Source organism: Petaurus breviceps, unplaced genomic scaffold, assembly GCF_028583685.1.
Source record: "Petaurus breviceps papuanus isolate PSGF00001 unplaced genomic scaffold, PetGlider_PUasm1.0 76, whole genome shotgun sequence".
Classification (NCBI taxonomy): Eukaryota; Metazoa; Chordata; class Mammalia; order Diprotodontia; family Petauridae; genus Petaurus; species Petaurus breviceps.
This window is the reverse complement of record NW_027186473.1, coordinates 57,781,147-57,797,352: the sequence shown is the minus strand read 5'-3', so window position 1 is coordinate 57,797,352 and position 16,206 is coordinate 57,781,147.

Here is a 16,206-nt window from a genome sequence, read left to right as displayed (position 1 = left end):
AGCTGTAAAAAGTAACTGATTCAGCTCATAAAACACTAAATATAAAAGAAAAAAAATGGCAGCTTAGTGACCTGTCCCAAGACCATTTCTATTTCAACTCCACTGAACTTACATGAGAAGAATGATTTAATTGTTCACAGCCACAGAGTAACTGAAGGTTTCCAAAGCACTTTCCTCATACCATCTCTGTGAGGTAGGGCTGCAATTGTGACAATTTCCATTTTTACAGGTGAGGCACAGAGAAATTAAGTGAGTTGCCCAGGGTCATACAGCTAGGAGGAGTTTGTGCTTGGCTTTTTGGAGTAGTTAAGAATTGGAGACAAAGCAGACACACATAGACTGAGGAATGGTCATGCAAAGTGAGGTTTGTGAATGTAATGGAATAGCATTGTTCTGTGAGGCATACAAGACATGATGACTACAGAGAAGCATTGGAAGACTTACCTGAACTGATTGGTGAAATAAAGTAAATGGAAAGAACAACTACATAACAATAGAAACTGATTGTTGTGAAATTACTCAGGATAAGAGTAGCACCAAAGATTAGATTTGAGAAGAACACCCTCCTTGGTAGGGGTTCATAGTTCTAGAATAATGCATACATAGTCAGATTATTTCATTGTGTTACTTGATTTTGTTGAATTTTTTCCTTCTCTCTTTACTCTATTCTAAAAAAATTCTTTGTTATAATGGAACCCTTTTTGGGAGGAGAGAGAGGCAATTTGAAAAAAAAGAAGATATCAATAAATGTCTTATAAAAAAAAAAAACCAACAAAGTGCTGGTACTTAAGCTCAGGTTTTCTGACATTGAGCTCTGTGCCCTTTCCTCTACCCAATGCTGCTACTCAAATCCAAGTGAAGGAAATATAATGGGTTCCTAAGAGGAACCAGGAATATCTTCCCTTCTGACAGAGAGACAGACAGACAGACAGACAGAGACAGAGACAGAAGAAAAGAGGCAGACGTTTTAGAGGAGTGCCTTGATTTATGCAAAGAGCATGTTGCTAAGAAGCCATGTGTAAATTAAATCATTTTAAATGCGCCATGGGAGCTTGTTATCGAGGGGGAACACTGGTGAAGACTTTCCTAAATGGAGGAAGTCTGCTTTAATACAAAGAATTGCTCTCTAATTTCTACCATTTGTAAGTATAACCTGAGTCCCCAAACCCATTGGTATGAGACTCTGGTTTTGTTTTTTAGTAAGTTGTTTTAGAGTTGTATAGAGCTTAGAAATCAGTTTACGAAGTCAGTTAATCAACATATAGTGAGTGACCTGGTACTGTGCTAAGAACTGGAAATATTAAAAAAAAATCAAAAGACAGTCTATGTATGCTCTCAAGGAGCTTACAATCTAATGGAGAGGGGAAAACTGAAGCTCAGAGAGATAAATAATAATAGCTAATATTTATGTAACACTTTAAGGTTTGCAAAATAGTGTGCATATATATATGTATAGATATATACACTTTACAACAAACCTAGCAGATAGGTACTGTTTCTATCCCCATTTAACACATGAGGAAACTGAGGTTGAAAGATGATTTATCCATAGCTGCAAAGCTAGTACTTGCCCAAAGTAATACAGCAAATTAGTGGCAGAATCAAGATTTATTTCATTGATAACTGGTAGTAGTATGATTGCAAATTTAATTATGTAGCATCTGACCAAAATTTTTTTCTCTTAAATTTAATTTTGATTTATTTTTAAATGTGACACCTCTCTTTTACCACTCCCTTGCATTTTTCTCTTCCCCAGAGATTATAGAACAACTGAGTGAGTGATCAATAATCATTTGTCTTCTGTATCTTTCCAACCTGATGTCCCAGGACTCTCTTTTGTGTACCCTGGGCCACAGAAGCCAATTGGATTTCTCACATCCTGAAAACGTAACCTCCTCCCTTCCCATCTTTGTAATTTGCTCTCATTGCTGTTTTTTCTTTTTTTTTTTTTTTGTGAGAGCGGCGGGGGGGAAGGAGGGAAGGCAAGGCAATTGGAGTTAAGTGACTTGCCCAAGGTCACACAGCCACTAAATGTCAAGTGCCTAAGGTTGAATTTGAACTCAGGTTCTCCTTACTCCAGGGCCAGTGCTGTATTCACTGTGCCATCTAGATGCTAGTGGTTTTTTTTTTTTTCCATGGGAAATAGTGACTTTATTGGCCAGAGCCAGATGCCCCTTGATGGATTGGGAGAAGACCACAGTGGAGCAGGCTTCCAGTGTCTGTCCAGCTTCAAATGCCGCCTCCCGGAAGTCTTCCCTGGATGCCCCTCTAGCTGGAAGCACTCTTTCCTCTTCGTCTTCCTACAGCCCCCTGTTTGCCCCTCTCTGCTGTTACTCATCACTCTCTGCCTGGCAGAGTGCTGTTTCCTCTGCCAGACTGTACATTCTCTGAGACTTTAAAATTTATCTTAGATCTCTTACAGATGGAAAATGCTCAATAAAGAGGAAGAATCAACAAATATACCCACTATATCCCAGGCACTGGGGACACAAGGACAAAAATGAAACAGCTCCTGACCCCAAGGAATTTCTATAATGGAAATGGGAGGAAAGAGGGAGGGAAGACAATAAGTACTTATAAAATATATGTTAAGTTATTTTTCAGTTGTGTCTGACTCTTTGTGATCTCTTTCGGTCGTGGTGGTGGGATTCTTGGCAAAGATACAGGAATGGCCTGTCATTTCTTTGTCCAGCTCATTTTACAAATGAGGAAACTGGGGCAAATAGGGTTAAGTGACTTGCCCATGGTGACAAAACTAGTAAGTGTCTGAGGGTGGACTGAACCCAGATCTTCCTGATTCCAGGCCTGGCACTCTATCCACCGTGCCACCTAGTGGTCCCCTACAAAATAAATTCCAAGGAAATTGCAGGGCAGGGGGTAGTATTAGTTAGTGGCTGGAGGAGTCAAGAAGGGCCTATGAATTTCCCATTTCTCTTTTCATTTTTAATCATAGTAATGATTGACATTTATATATTTAGGAATCCATACCTTTGGTTATACAGTACCTTAAGATTTTCAGAATGTTTTGCAAACATCTCCTTTGAGCCTCATGACAACTTTGTGAAGTACGTATTGCATTATTATTATTGTATTAGGTAGGTATTGTATTATTACCTCCATTTTACAGATGTGGAAACTGAGGCTCAGAAGGGTCAAGTGACTGGCTCAAGGTCACATAACTAAATAGTAAAGCATCAGCAATTTCAAACTCAGGTTTTGGGGGTTTTTTTTACTCCACATCCAGCACTCAATCTGTTTCACCAAGCTGCTTCTCATTTTACCTTTTTGAAGAAAATAACGTTACCCATTTAAATAATCTCCTTATGTGGAAGCTGTGAGTGATTCAACTTTTGGCTAATTTTTCTGGGGATTGGTTCTATTTCTGCTATGTCCTTTTTTTAAAAAATGAGGTAATCCAAATAGAATATGATCTTCCTAGCCGCCTGCTCCTCTGTATCATATTCTGCTTCCTAGACTTCAGGTCCCCACCTCTCAGCCACTCTCCTTCATCAGCATGACTTCTGCTGTTTGTCCTGGCATTGTGCCCACAGACCATTTTCTCTTGCTTTTCCGTCCTTGCCTTTTGGGTATGTTTCGAGAGAGGCAGTGAATTGTACAAATGAGGAGGGAGGAAAGAGAGCTCTAGTCCTGCTGCCTTTAATTCCCAAGCAGCCTTTGAGCTGATCCAGTCAATTTACATTTCAAATCTCAGTTACACTCAAGCCTTCTCTTTGGCACTCTTCTTTTTCTATTCATTCTCACATCAGCTTGCAAGCATTTGTCATTTATATTTATAACTACTGGACAATTTTCAAAGATTCTCTTTTTACTATGTTCCCTTATTTGGAGTTCCCTCCTTGGTCCCCTGTCTGCTGCTGAACTCATGCCATAGTTGTGACCTACCTACTCAATAGAAAGTTGAGCTAAGGCATCTACTTCTCCAGTTGTTAATTCTAAGGTCCTTCCTCTTAAAAAAAACTTAAGTGGTATACACATACACCGAGTAGGAATAAAATTAGCTAATTCTGATTAAAGCTGAATGGAGCCCAGTTGAATGGTTCTTTTCTGATGTTGAATCCTTTCCTCCAAATCCTTCCAGCCAGAGAAACTCATAACTGGAAGGGACCTCATAGGCTATTGATCAATAACCAAGCTTTTATTAAACACACTATGGGCCAGACTCTGTGCTAAGTGGTGGGGAGACAAAGGCAAAAACATGGTCCATGCCCTAAAGGATCTTACATTCTAATATACACGTGATATGGATGTATGTAGACAGACAGATATAGATAGATAGATGGATAGATAGACAGAAAGATAGATAGATAGATCAACAGACAGACAGATAGATGATAGATGATAGATAGATAGATAGATAGATAGGTGATGGATAGTTAGATACCCATCTGAGATAATACAGATATAGATAGTTTAAGTGGGAAGTAATCTCAGAGGGATGGCACTCAGAGGGAGTGAGGAAAAGTATTTTGCCGAAGGTCGGATTTGAAATAAATCTTCAAGGAAGTCAGGAGATCCCAGTGAGGAGGGAAGGCAATTCTATATATGGAGGACAGCCAGTGAACCACCATGGATTTGGGAGTGTCCTGTGTGGGCAATAATAATAGCAAGAAGGCCAGTGTTCCTGGATCACTGAGTATGTAGAGGGGAGTAAAGTATAAGAAGACTAGAAAGGTAGAAAGGGGTCAGATTTTGTACAGCTTTAAAAACCACACAGAAGTTTTTATTTGATTCTGGCGGTAATGTGAGAGGGGTGGGGGAAGGCAACAAGCATTTATGAAGTGCCTGCTGTATGCCAGGCCCCGTGCTAAGTGCTTTACAGAGATCATTAGTGAGCCACTGGAGTTTCGTGAGTAGTGGGAGTGACGTGATCAAATCTGTGCTTTGGAAAGTTCCCTTTGGTTGATCTGGAATTGGGAGAGACTGGAGACAAGGAGACCACCCAGAAGGTATTATTCTACAGCAGTTCAGGCCTGAGGTGATGAGGACCTTGCATGAGGGTGGCAGCTGTGAGAGTGGAGAGAAGGGATTGGTCGTGAGAGATATTGTGAAGATAGAAACAACAAGATTTGTAAACAGGTTGGTCTGTGGAGTTAGTGTGAGTAAATGGGAAAGAAGGTGCCTATCTAGTCCAACCTGTTCTTGAACAAGCTACTTTTGACAAAAGGCTATCTAAGCCTAATCCTTGTTGCACAGGATTTCCCTTTAAAGACTTAGGCAGGGCAGCTAGGTGATGCCATAGTGGACAAAGCACCAGTCCTGGAGTCAGAAGGGCCTGAGTTCAAATCCATCCTCAGACCTTACTAGTTTTATGACCCTGGACAACTCACTTAACCCTTATTGCCTCAAAAAAAAAAAAAAAGACTTAAAGAAAGCCAACGTGTTCCCATTTGCCCCTCATCTTCAACTCCTTCAATTGATCCTCACAGTCATATACTCAAGGCCCTTCACCATCAGGTCTCCTCTGATAATCAATATCCTTTCTAAAATGTGACATGTTAAGCTCAACCCAATCCAGATGCAGTCTTAGCAGGGAAGAGAAAAACGGAACTATCAGCTTCCTAGTCCTGGCTGTGCCCCCTCTGTCAAAGTGGCCTAAGATTGCATTTGTCTTCTCGGTGGCCATATGAGACTGCTGAAGAGAAACTGCTTTCTAGCCATACTTCCCCCATCTTGTACTTGTGAAGTTGATATTTTGAACCCAAGCCTGAGACTTTACATTTACCTCTATTTTTAAAAAAAGTTGTACCTGAGGCGGCTAGTTGGCTCAGTGAATAGAGCACTGGCCCTGAAGTCAGGAGGACCTGAGTTCAAATGCGGCCTCAGACACTTAACACAAAAAAACTGGTTGTGTGACCTTGGGCAAGTCACTTAACCCCAATTGCTTTCCAAAAATAAAAAGCTGTACCAGTCAATATAGGCTGCTAGGTAGCTCAGTGGATAGAGTCTTCTGGGCTTCTGGAGTCAGGAAGACTCATCTTCCTGAGTTCAAATCTGGCCTCAGACACTGGTTGTATGACAAGTCACTTAACCCTGTTTGCCTCAGTTTCCTCATCTGTAAAATGAGCTGGAGAAGGAAATGGCGGCAAATGACAAGAAAACCCCAAACGGGGTCACAAAGAGTTGAACATGACTGAAAATAGCTCAACAACAACAACCAATTTGGAATTGAAGCTTTTTTATTTACTATTATGAACCATCATCATCATCCTCTTCAGAACTAACAATCCTATGTCTTGTTAAAGCTTACAAAGCACTTTCTTCACAAAAATCCTGTGTGATACACAGTATGAGTATTAGTACTAATTTTAAAATGAGGAAAAAGAGACTGAGATTTAGAGATTTGCCCAGTGACACACAGCTACTGTGTGGCAGTCATCCAATTTATACCATCCATCCCCAATTCAATTCAGTCACACCTGAAATAAACAGAGATCTCCTCATCCAGGGTTAGCATTCTTTCCACATCACCATTCTGCTTCTAATCTCCTCCTTCAGGTAAGGGGTTAAAAAACCCTTTAGTGCCTACTGCTATGACCATGTATATGACCATGTATGATTAAGTATGGTCTTTTATCCTAAGCTCTCATTTCTCCACACTAAGAAAAGCGTAGGACCAAATGCAATCAATGTCCTGGTCTGCACTGGCTGTCCTCAAGGAACCAAGCAGGAAAGTAGCAGCTGCCTCAAAACAATCAGGAAACCTTGCAGTCCTGGCTCTTTGGGCCAGTAATGGGGGCTGCAGAAGACTATACCCTTCCAGGACATCTAGTGCCTTTTGAAATACTCTCTCCTCCCAAAATGTGATATGCAGAAATATGAACTGGGCTCCAGAGAACAAAAATAAAATATTTCTATTAAACCATAAACTAGTTCTTCAGGTTTTCCACCTAAATCTACCACTTCTGGAATAAAGACTCCGCATTTGTTAGACCCCTGTATGCCATGCATAGCTCTTAGGGTCCTATCTTTGAAAATTAAACAGAACCCTAGAATATACTTTATACCTTCCCAGCCCCAATTCAATTCAATATAATTCAACTCAATTCGATTCAATTAAATTTGATCAAACATTTATTTATCCAGTCCTCAGTATAGCCAGATATTGTGCTAAGATACTGGGGACACAATCCTTACCTTCAAGCAGCTTATATTCTGAGGGGAATTTTCCAAGGGAGAGAGTCAGTGGAAACAGGTTTCTAGAAGGTTAGAACATTAAATGGTAAATTTTTTATTAAACACACTATGGGCCAGACTCTGTGCTAAGTGGTGGGGAGACAAAGGCAAAAACATGGTCCATGCCTTAAAGGATCTTACATTCTAATATACACTTATAATATAATATAGAATCTAATAGCCATTCCTTCCCGTGGACCACTGGGGCTACTCCTGAACTAAAGGAACCTGGGTCAGCATAGTGACAAAGTGCTGAGAGCAGCAGGGGACCTTGGCACTCACCTTGTCCAATCCTCTCATTTTACAGATGAAGAAAATGGGGACCAAGGCAATTTCAGAACCCTGAGGTCCTAGGTTTAGAGCTGAATAGGACCTTGGAAAACCTGTAGTTCAATGCCTTAGTTTTTAAATTGCTTTTTTTTTTTTCTTTTTAAGATTGGTGTTCTCTATCTTACCCAGACTGGAAGCGCAGGGGCTATTCTTGGCCCAGGCTCACTCTGTAGGAGCTTTGACCTGCTCCATTTCGGTTTGGCCTCCTGGTCTCATTTTTCCCTAGGATTTGCCATATTAATGCTGGGTTGTGAAGACATCAGAAAGGCTTAGATCAGTGCTGCTCAGGAGATCTGCCAGCCTCAGCCTCCTTAGTGGAAGGGATTAGGGGCATGGGCTGCTATGCACTGCCCAACTCTAATTTTATAAAGAGGTAAAAAAGGTGATGTAGGAAATAAATGGAAGAGCCAGGTTCTCTGACTACAAAACTAATGCTCTTTCCAAACTTGGTCTCCACAAAAGAATGCTTATTCACCAATATTTTAACAAGAAGATTCTTTTAAGGACTTTGACTCCGCCAGTAACATTCACAGATGACACAAAGATGGAAAATAAAATCTAAAAAGAGAATACAAAGAAATCAGAATGACTGAACCTGGGGACATTAAAGGCTGAAGAGGGATAATGTTCAGGAGGTAATCCAGGGTATTTTCCCAGATTCTTTGTTTTTGGTGCATGTGCCCCAGTGCCTCATGGGAATGATGTGAGGACCAGGAAAAATGGTCTGGCAGTCTCTGAAGATGAAGAGCTAGAACGTGGGCCTTTGGGAAAATCCATTTCACCTATTTCCACACGGGTTTGAAAAAGGAATTGATTTGGGGTGAGGCACAGGACATCTTAACTGATGAATAGGGTCTAGGTGTAAGATCTTCCTTGTTTATTTCTTCTCTCCAATTTTCTAAGAGAAAAGAAACAAGGTCTAGAGAGTAGCTCTTGTGAAAGACAAAAACAAGGGAGAGGGGGAGGACAAAGAGAGGAAAGTGGAAGAAGAGAGAAGAAAGAAGAGAGGAAAAAGAAGGGGAGATTGAAAAGGGAGGGGGAGGAAAGAAGAATGAAGAAGAGGAAGAAGAAAAAAGAAAGGAAGAGAAGGGGAAGTGGGGAAAGAAAAGAAAGAAGGAAGGAAGGAGGAAAGGAAGGAAGAGGGAATAAAAAGCAGGAAAAGAATGAGGTTATTACTAAATGAAAGACACACGTATGTGGAGTGCTGGTGAGTTTGTCTATGCAGAGGCAAGGAGGTTGTAAACAACCCATATCATAATAGGTTTGAATTCTGTTTGAATGGTCTCTTACTACTTTCTGTACTGGAAGAACTCATCAATTTCTTCACTGATATCTAGGGTATGTTAACTGTAGCATATTTCATATGAGAACTGTGACATTGGAAAACATTCTCTATGGAATTCGGTAGGACTTTGGACTACTTACTTATTACAGAATACATACAGCTTCCATTTTCTCTCGACAAAAACTTCCTCTGATAGGTTGTACCCAGGATATCTGTAAATAGGGGGTTGGCACCAACTTTCTCCACTGTCAGAGGAGATTGTCTCTCAGGTTTCTGGATCAGGACTTGGGACAACTGAATTTTCATCTTATCCAGGATTTCTGTGCCTCAGAAGCTCCTGGCAATTTAATTCTGCAAATGTTTATCAAATACCTATTACGTGTCTAGAATTGTTCTTGGTTCTATGGATTCAAAGAAAAATGAAACAGTTTCTGCCCTCGAGCAGCTTACATTCTACTATAGGAGGGTTGGAATATAAATTGTACTTAGATAGAAGGCAATTTGAAGAAGGAAAAGCTTCCTCAAGGAAGGAGAATTCTGAAACACAGAGATGAGGAGAGAGCATATTCTAGACATGGGTGAGGGCTTATGCAAATAAACGGACAGAGGGAGAGGTAGAATGTAGAGTTTGGGGCAAAGGTTCATATCTATAAACAGTAAATGACTACCTTGACTAAAACCAGGCTAAGAGGATATGAACTGTGGCTGGAGGGCCTTAGATAAGATCGGGGATTCTTTCATCGTGTGTGTGTGTGTGTGTGTGTGTGTGTGTGTGTGTGTGTGTGTTGTGAATCCCTTGGCAGTTTGCTGAAACCTATGGACCCCTTCTCAGAACATTGCTAGATGCATAAAATAAAATACATAAGGTTACAAAGAAAACCAATTATATTGAACTATAGTTATCAAAATATATTTTAAAAAAACGTTCATGCACCCCAGGTTAAGAATTTTTAGATTAGATATAAGGAAGGATTTCCTGACAATGAGGTTGTAAAATGAGTTATACAAGGATACAGTCAAATCTCTTATTCCAAAGAATCTTATATATTAGAATTTTATCTAACATAACAGCATGAAAAAGTTATAGATTCTAGAGCTGAAAGGCATAATAGAGATCATCCACTCTAGGTCTTCTTAACCTGGGCTCTATGGCTCACCTAAGGTAAAATAGAAACCAGGTTTCCTGATTCTCAGGTGTTTGCTCCCCTAGAAGGTATTTCCTCTTGGAAAACTGAAATAAGTAGTTGTACTACTGATAAAATTTTGTACTGTGTGTGTGTGTATGTGTGTGAGCAGCAAATTTACAAGACTCATCACACCAAAAGTGCACATGCTAAAAACTTAAAAAGACATGAAAAAGTTCTGGGAAATTCATGGATCCACATATACCACACTTTTTCCTCCCCTACTTTGGGCTTTCATCCTCATTTTTTGGCATATTCTAACTAGTCTTGAAAAGTTGGATTTCTAGAGAGGCAACTACTAGCTTAGGTTCTAGGGGCAAACTTATGAGTGATTAATCTTAACAAGGTAGCTCACAAGTTTCTACTGGTGTATAGTCTATAAGAATTTTAGTTTCCTAATTTGTAAAATGGGGAGGTTATTTGGATGAAATTACCTCTAAAGTTTCCTCCAATGTTAAAATTCAATTGGGGTGATAAATTAACATTTACCCTATTATGTTCATGACTGGTCAGCTTAAAGATATAAACTATTTCAACAAATCTATGCTCATGTCCTTGATAAAAACAAGAGAAGAGATGAAAACTTTAACAATGTCATTAAGAGAAATCATTTTGAAAGACTTTAGAACTCTGACTAATGCAATGAGAAAGCTTGATTCCAGAGGACTGGCCATGAAACGTGCTGCACATGCTGCCCCCCCACCCCTCGCCCCTGCCAAAGAAGAGGCGGGCTCCAAATGAATGATGGGACACATTCTTAGACTTGACCAATGTAGGAATTTTCTTTGATGGACAGTGTGTACTTGTTATAAACATCTTATTTTTATTTTTTATGGTTCAATGGGAGGGGGAAGGAGAAGTAGGAGAAAGAAATAATAAATGTCTGTAAACATATAAATGAAATGCAGGTCTGTAACCAGCTATTACTTAAAGCCTTAGGGCATTGTCTGAGGGCACTAAAAATTTAAATGATGTTCACATGACCACAATGTAAGTCACAGTGTAAGTATTTGGCAGAAGTAGAATTGGACCCACATCTCACCAGTCAGATTGACTAAGATGACAAAACAGGAAAATGACAAATGCTGGAGAGGATGTGGACAAATTGGAACAAGCTGTGAACTTTCAACCATTCTAGAAAGCAATCTAGAACTATGCCCAAAGGGCTACAAATAATTTTATACCCTTTGACCTAGCAATACCACTTCTAGGGTTGTATCCCAAAGACATCGTAGAAGTGGGAAGAAGACCCACATGTACAAAATATTTATAGCAGCTCTTTTAGTGGTGGCAAAGAATTGGAAATCAAGGGGATGCCCATAAATTGGGGAATGGTTAAACAAGTTGTGGTATATGAATGTAATGAAATACTATTGTGCTATAAGAAATGAGGAGCAGATGGACTTCATATTTACCTGCAGGGACTTGTATGAACTGATGCTGAGTGAGAAGAGCAGAACCAGGAGAAATTTGTACACAATTACAGACAAAACGTACGTGTGATGACCAGCTTTGATAGACTGAACTCTTCTCAGCAATGCAGGGTTATAAGTCAACCCCAAAAGACTCATGATGGAGAGAGATGTCTACATCCAGACAAAGAACTAGAAAGAACAGAGTTTAATGCAGATTGAAGCAAACTACCTGCTCTATTTCTTTTTCTTGTTTGGTTTTGTTTCCTCTTACCCATTGTTCATTCCATTTGATACAATCCTTCTGTATAACCTGACTAATGTCTAATGAGAAAGTATTTGCAGATCCTATACCTGGTTGTATGCTGCCATGTTGGGGGGGGAGAAAAGGGGAGAAGGTTTGAAACTCAAGGGATTGTGGAAGTGAATCTTGTAAACTAAAAGTAAACAAAAAAATTAATAAAGACAAAAAAAATTAAAAAAAAGTAGTATTGAACTTGGTTCTTTCTGATGTCAAGGCCAGCATCGTGCCTCTTAGGGAGTACTGCTGTTTAAAAAGATGGGACTTTGGGGCAGGAAACATCCCTCCAAGCCTAGCCTCATTATTCTTTTGCAATGCAAGTCCAACATTGAGAACCTAAAGATCTCACTCAGTGAACTGACTAAATGTCACACTCTGGCCACTATCAAGCTAACTGAGGAGACCATTTAATGTTCCCGGGCTCTTTGAAATCAACAATGGGGCTACCTGGACAACTTCCTCATCTATAGTCCGTCTTTCGCTTGGATTCTGTATAAGATCCTCTGTGATACTGGAGAACTTCTTCAGTGAACATATCCCTTTGTTTTACATCTCATAATATCCAAACCAACTAACCCTAACCCTAAAACCTAAATTCCTGTGGTTGCACCTGTAATGGATTCTTGAATAATTTTAACAAATAAATGGAAGATACCCTATTAGAACCTCAAGTCAAATGTCTTCTTTTTTTTTAATTTGGCAATACATGTTATCAGATTTCATATACTACATTTACCTGAGTCAATGTGTGACTCAGAAGAAATATGAGTTTGCCAATCCAAATGGCAAAGAACAGATTTGCTCTGTGAAGTTTGGATTCAGTCAAAGAGTCATACTTGAGGATCTAGAGGGTCACATGTGGCCTTGAGTTCACAAGTTCCCCACTTCTGGCTTAGGGACTTTGGGGTATAGTTTCAAACTACTTTCCAGAATGGCTGAATGAATTCACAGCAGAGAATTTCTGTGGTGGGAATTGTTGGAAGTCCAGACATTTTTTTCCTTCCCCAACAACAACAAAATGATGCTATATGGCTACAAAGTATGGAACACCATTGTGAAAGCATATTAAAACTTTCTTTTTATTTCTGGTGACTCAAAGGGCAAGTAACCAGGATACAGCATGTTACATTAATAAATTCTAGCAAGAAATTCAATTTAAAAAAATCATGGAGGACACAAAGAACTAGAAAGGGAGGTAGGCCAGTCATGTAGTGAGGGTAAGGGATGACAGCTGGAAAGCCTGACTGTTAGTTACACTTCTACCCATGAAATATTAAAGGAACCTGAAGGATGCCTTTAGCACATATGTTAGAACCCTATGGAGAATTTTATAGAAAGATATAGGACAGGGGGTGGCCAGGTAGCACAGTGAGTAAGAGCACCAGCCCCAGAGTCGGGATGAACTGGGGATCGAATCTGGGCTCAGATACTTAGCACCCACCCAGAAATAACTGGCCGTGTAACCTTGAGCAAGTTACTTAACCCCTATTGCTTAAAAAAAAAAAAAAGGATATAGGACAAGAATTATGTGCTATAAAAAAGTATGGGTTGTCATCTGCATTGGTGGAGGAATCTCCACATCCAGTTCATGAATCCATAGAAATACCTTCACAAGAAAGCTCCTCATTTTAGTTGCCTTTATCTGGACCCTTTCAAGATTCATTACGCCTTTCTTGAAGTGTGGTGACCAGAACTTTGTACAGTATATCAGTGGCTGAGCAGTGTTTGAAATGTTTCATGAGGTCTTCTAAGGGCAGACAGGGGACTCAATAAGCCCCCAAAATCCTTCCGAGTCATTACAGTGAAGACTGGGGTTCTCCAAATCCCCATCAACTGTCAAGTATTCTATTCTAACACTAGAGGTCACTATTAAAGCAATATTTCAGAAGTAAGGGCTTTTGGCCAGAGATAAAATTGAAAAATAAAAGACACACTTTGTAGTGCTGTGGTTCAGCAGATGCCTTTACAGGTAATTTAAGGGAGATGGGTGAGATTTTATCAAGGTCCTAAATTGAATTAATTTCTAATCTCTACTTGTTTCTCATTCCAAGTTGAAAAAAAAATTAGCTTCCCTATCTTGTGACAAGACCTCTAGTTAAGAATAGTCTGAAGGTAAGAATCAGCCTAGGTTTTCATCAGTGACTTCCTAAAGTACCTATCTAGCCCTAGCCTCTCAGCCAAACTCTAGCTTTATAATGTCCAGTTTCTAACTGGAAATCCCATAACTCCAAGTCTATAAATTGGAAGCCTTTCTCTTCATCTTCCCAATCCCCCATCCAGTCTACTCCCATGCTCCTGTTGGTTTCATCAGGGCATCACTACTGACTCTTGCCAAAAAGCTCAACATTTGGAATTACATTGGACTTGATTTGTGAAATAATAACGAGCTGAATAAAATATGCCTACCTCCTCCTTCTTTATCGCTCTAAATCTAGAAGTACTTGGAGAATTTGGCCCAAGGGGTAGTTGAGCCAGGAAACCCAGTTTTAGAGGCCTCAGAGTTCCATTGTGTATTTCTTAACACATCTATGTTGTTTCCCCCAATAAAGTATGAGCTTTATGAGAGCAGGGATGTTTCATTTTTGTCTTTGTATACCCAACACCCAGCTCAATGCTTACCACTCTATGGGTAATTAATAAATGCTTAGTGATTGATTGATTTCAAATGGGGCAGAATGAGATATATTTTTTTGGACATGGCCAATGAGGGAATTTGTTTTGCTTGATTATGCATATTTGTAACATATTATGGGCATATTAAATATTTTTTCTATTATGAGAGTGGTGAGGAGGGAAAATAAAGGCTTTTCAATTGCAAAATAATTTGGAAAGATTGGTGAAAAGGCAGGTGATTTATCAATGAAAAATATCAGTAAAAATTTATTTTAAAAATATATCTTGCATTTTTCTTCCTTTATATCTTTGCTTGTGCACTCATTCCTACTGAGTTCTTTCTTTTACATTAAAGGTCCTTTAAAGCCCAAATTTAATATGACCTCTTTCAGGAATGCTTCCTTGATTCCTCTTGTGGGTAACATCCATTTTCCAAACTCACTTTTCACAAAGGTCTTCCTTTGCACTTGTAACCCTTGGTTCAAAGGACTGTAAATAATGATTCCTCACATTTTTTGGGAGGGTGTTTTGTTTTTTGCTGTTACTCTAGAGCCCCACCTATTCTCAATCTACTCTCTATCCAATCAGTAACCCCTCAAAATTTAGCTACAATTAAGATTTTTTCCCTCCCTTCCTAATGTCATCTTCCAAACTCAATCTTTTTATCACCTAAATGATTGAGGTAGCTTGCTAACTGAATACCTTGCTACCAAATTTTATTCCCTCCAATCCACCCTGAATACTACAGCCATCTACTCAAGAATCTACAGTGGTTCCACATTGCTTAATGGATTAAATTTAGACAAATCAACCTGAAACTCAGGTTCTGTTTTGGAGAAATTGACATGAAGATGTCAGGAAGTGGGTAATCTGCTTCATCGAAGGCCTCTGGAATCAAGGTTGATCATTGCATTGATTAAAGTTAAGTCTTTCAAAGTTGTATGAAGTTGTATTCTTCAGTCCTGCTTGCTTTACTTTGCATCAGTTAATATAGGTCAACCAGGTTTCTCTGAAATCATCCAGTTCCTTCCTGGGCCTGACTCAGCCCAATCTCCTAGTAGTTTCTTTGATATTGGAACAAAATAAGGTATATGTGGATTATTCAATAGTTAACAAAAGGAGATTTATTTTTCAACGAATGAATGAAATGAATAAAAGACAAAAATTCATTCATAGTTGACAAAAAAAAGATTTACTTAGCCAGACCAGGAGAAGGATCCTTAAAAAAGAGAGGCATTGAAAACCCTTTGAACTGATTCAGTTAAGTGAAACTCCCATCCTGACCCACCAGCCAAGCATCTGAAATCAACCTCCCTACTCCCACCTACTTGTCTTTATACTTTATACTCATTGCTTTATACTCAGCAATGAGGAAGTGCTTTCAACAGTCCCAGGCCTTATGTGAATGTGAAATGTCTAAGGCTAAAAGTTCTCTTTGCACGTTGGCAAATGTCAGTAAAATGAACCTGGAAAACAACTCCAGGTGCCTCATGCAATAATACTATCCCATGAAACAGTATGGTTAGGATAAATAATTAATAAATATTATTTTTTTAAAATCTCAGGCCTTGACCCCTGAGCCAGACAAGCATTGAGGAATGTTTCAATAGCTTTTAAGGAAAAACTAGCCTAATCTGCATGGGGGAGAGAAGAGAAGATATTGCTCCTACTACACATCCCTTTCATCATTACTTATTACATCAATTACTTATTGCATCAATATTTATAAGGTGGCATTTGCCAGGCCTGCCTGGTATCCAATACACTAGCCTCATAACTCGCATTCCCAGCGAGTCTCTTCTTGCTGCATGACTGAAAGTGCATGTCTGGCCCATGTCTGGGTACTTCAGCTGTGTTCAAGTCACAAGAATACCCGGGCACATCTGC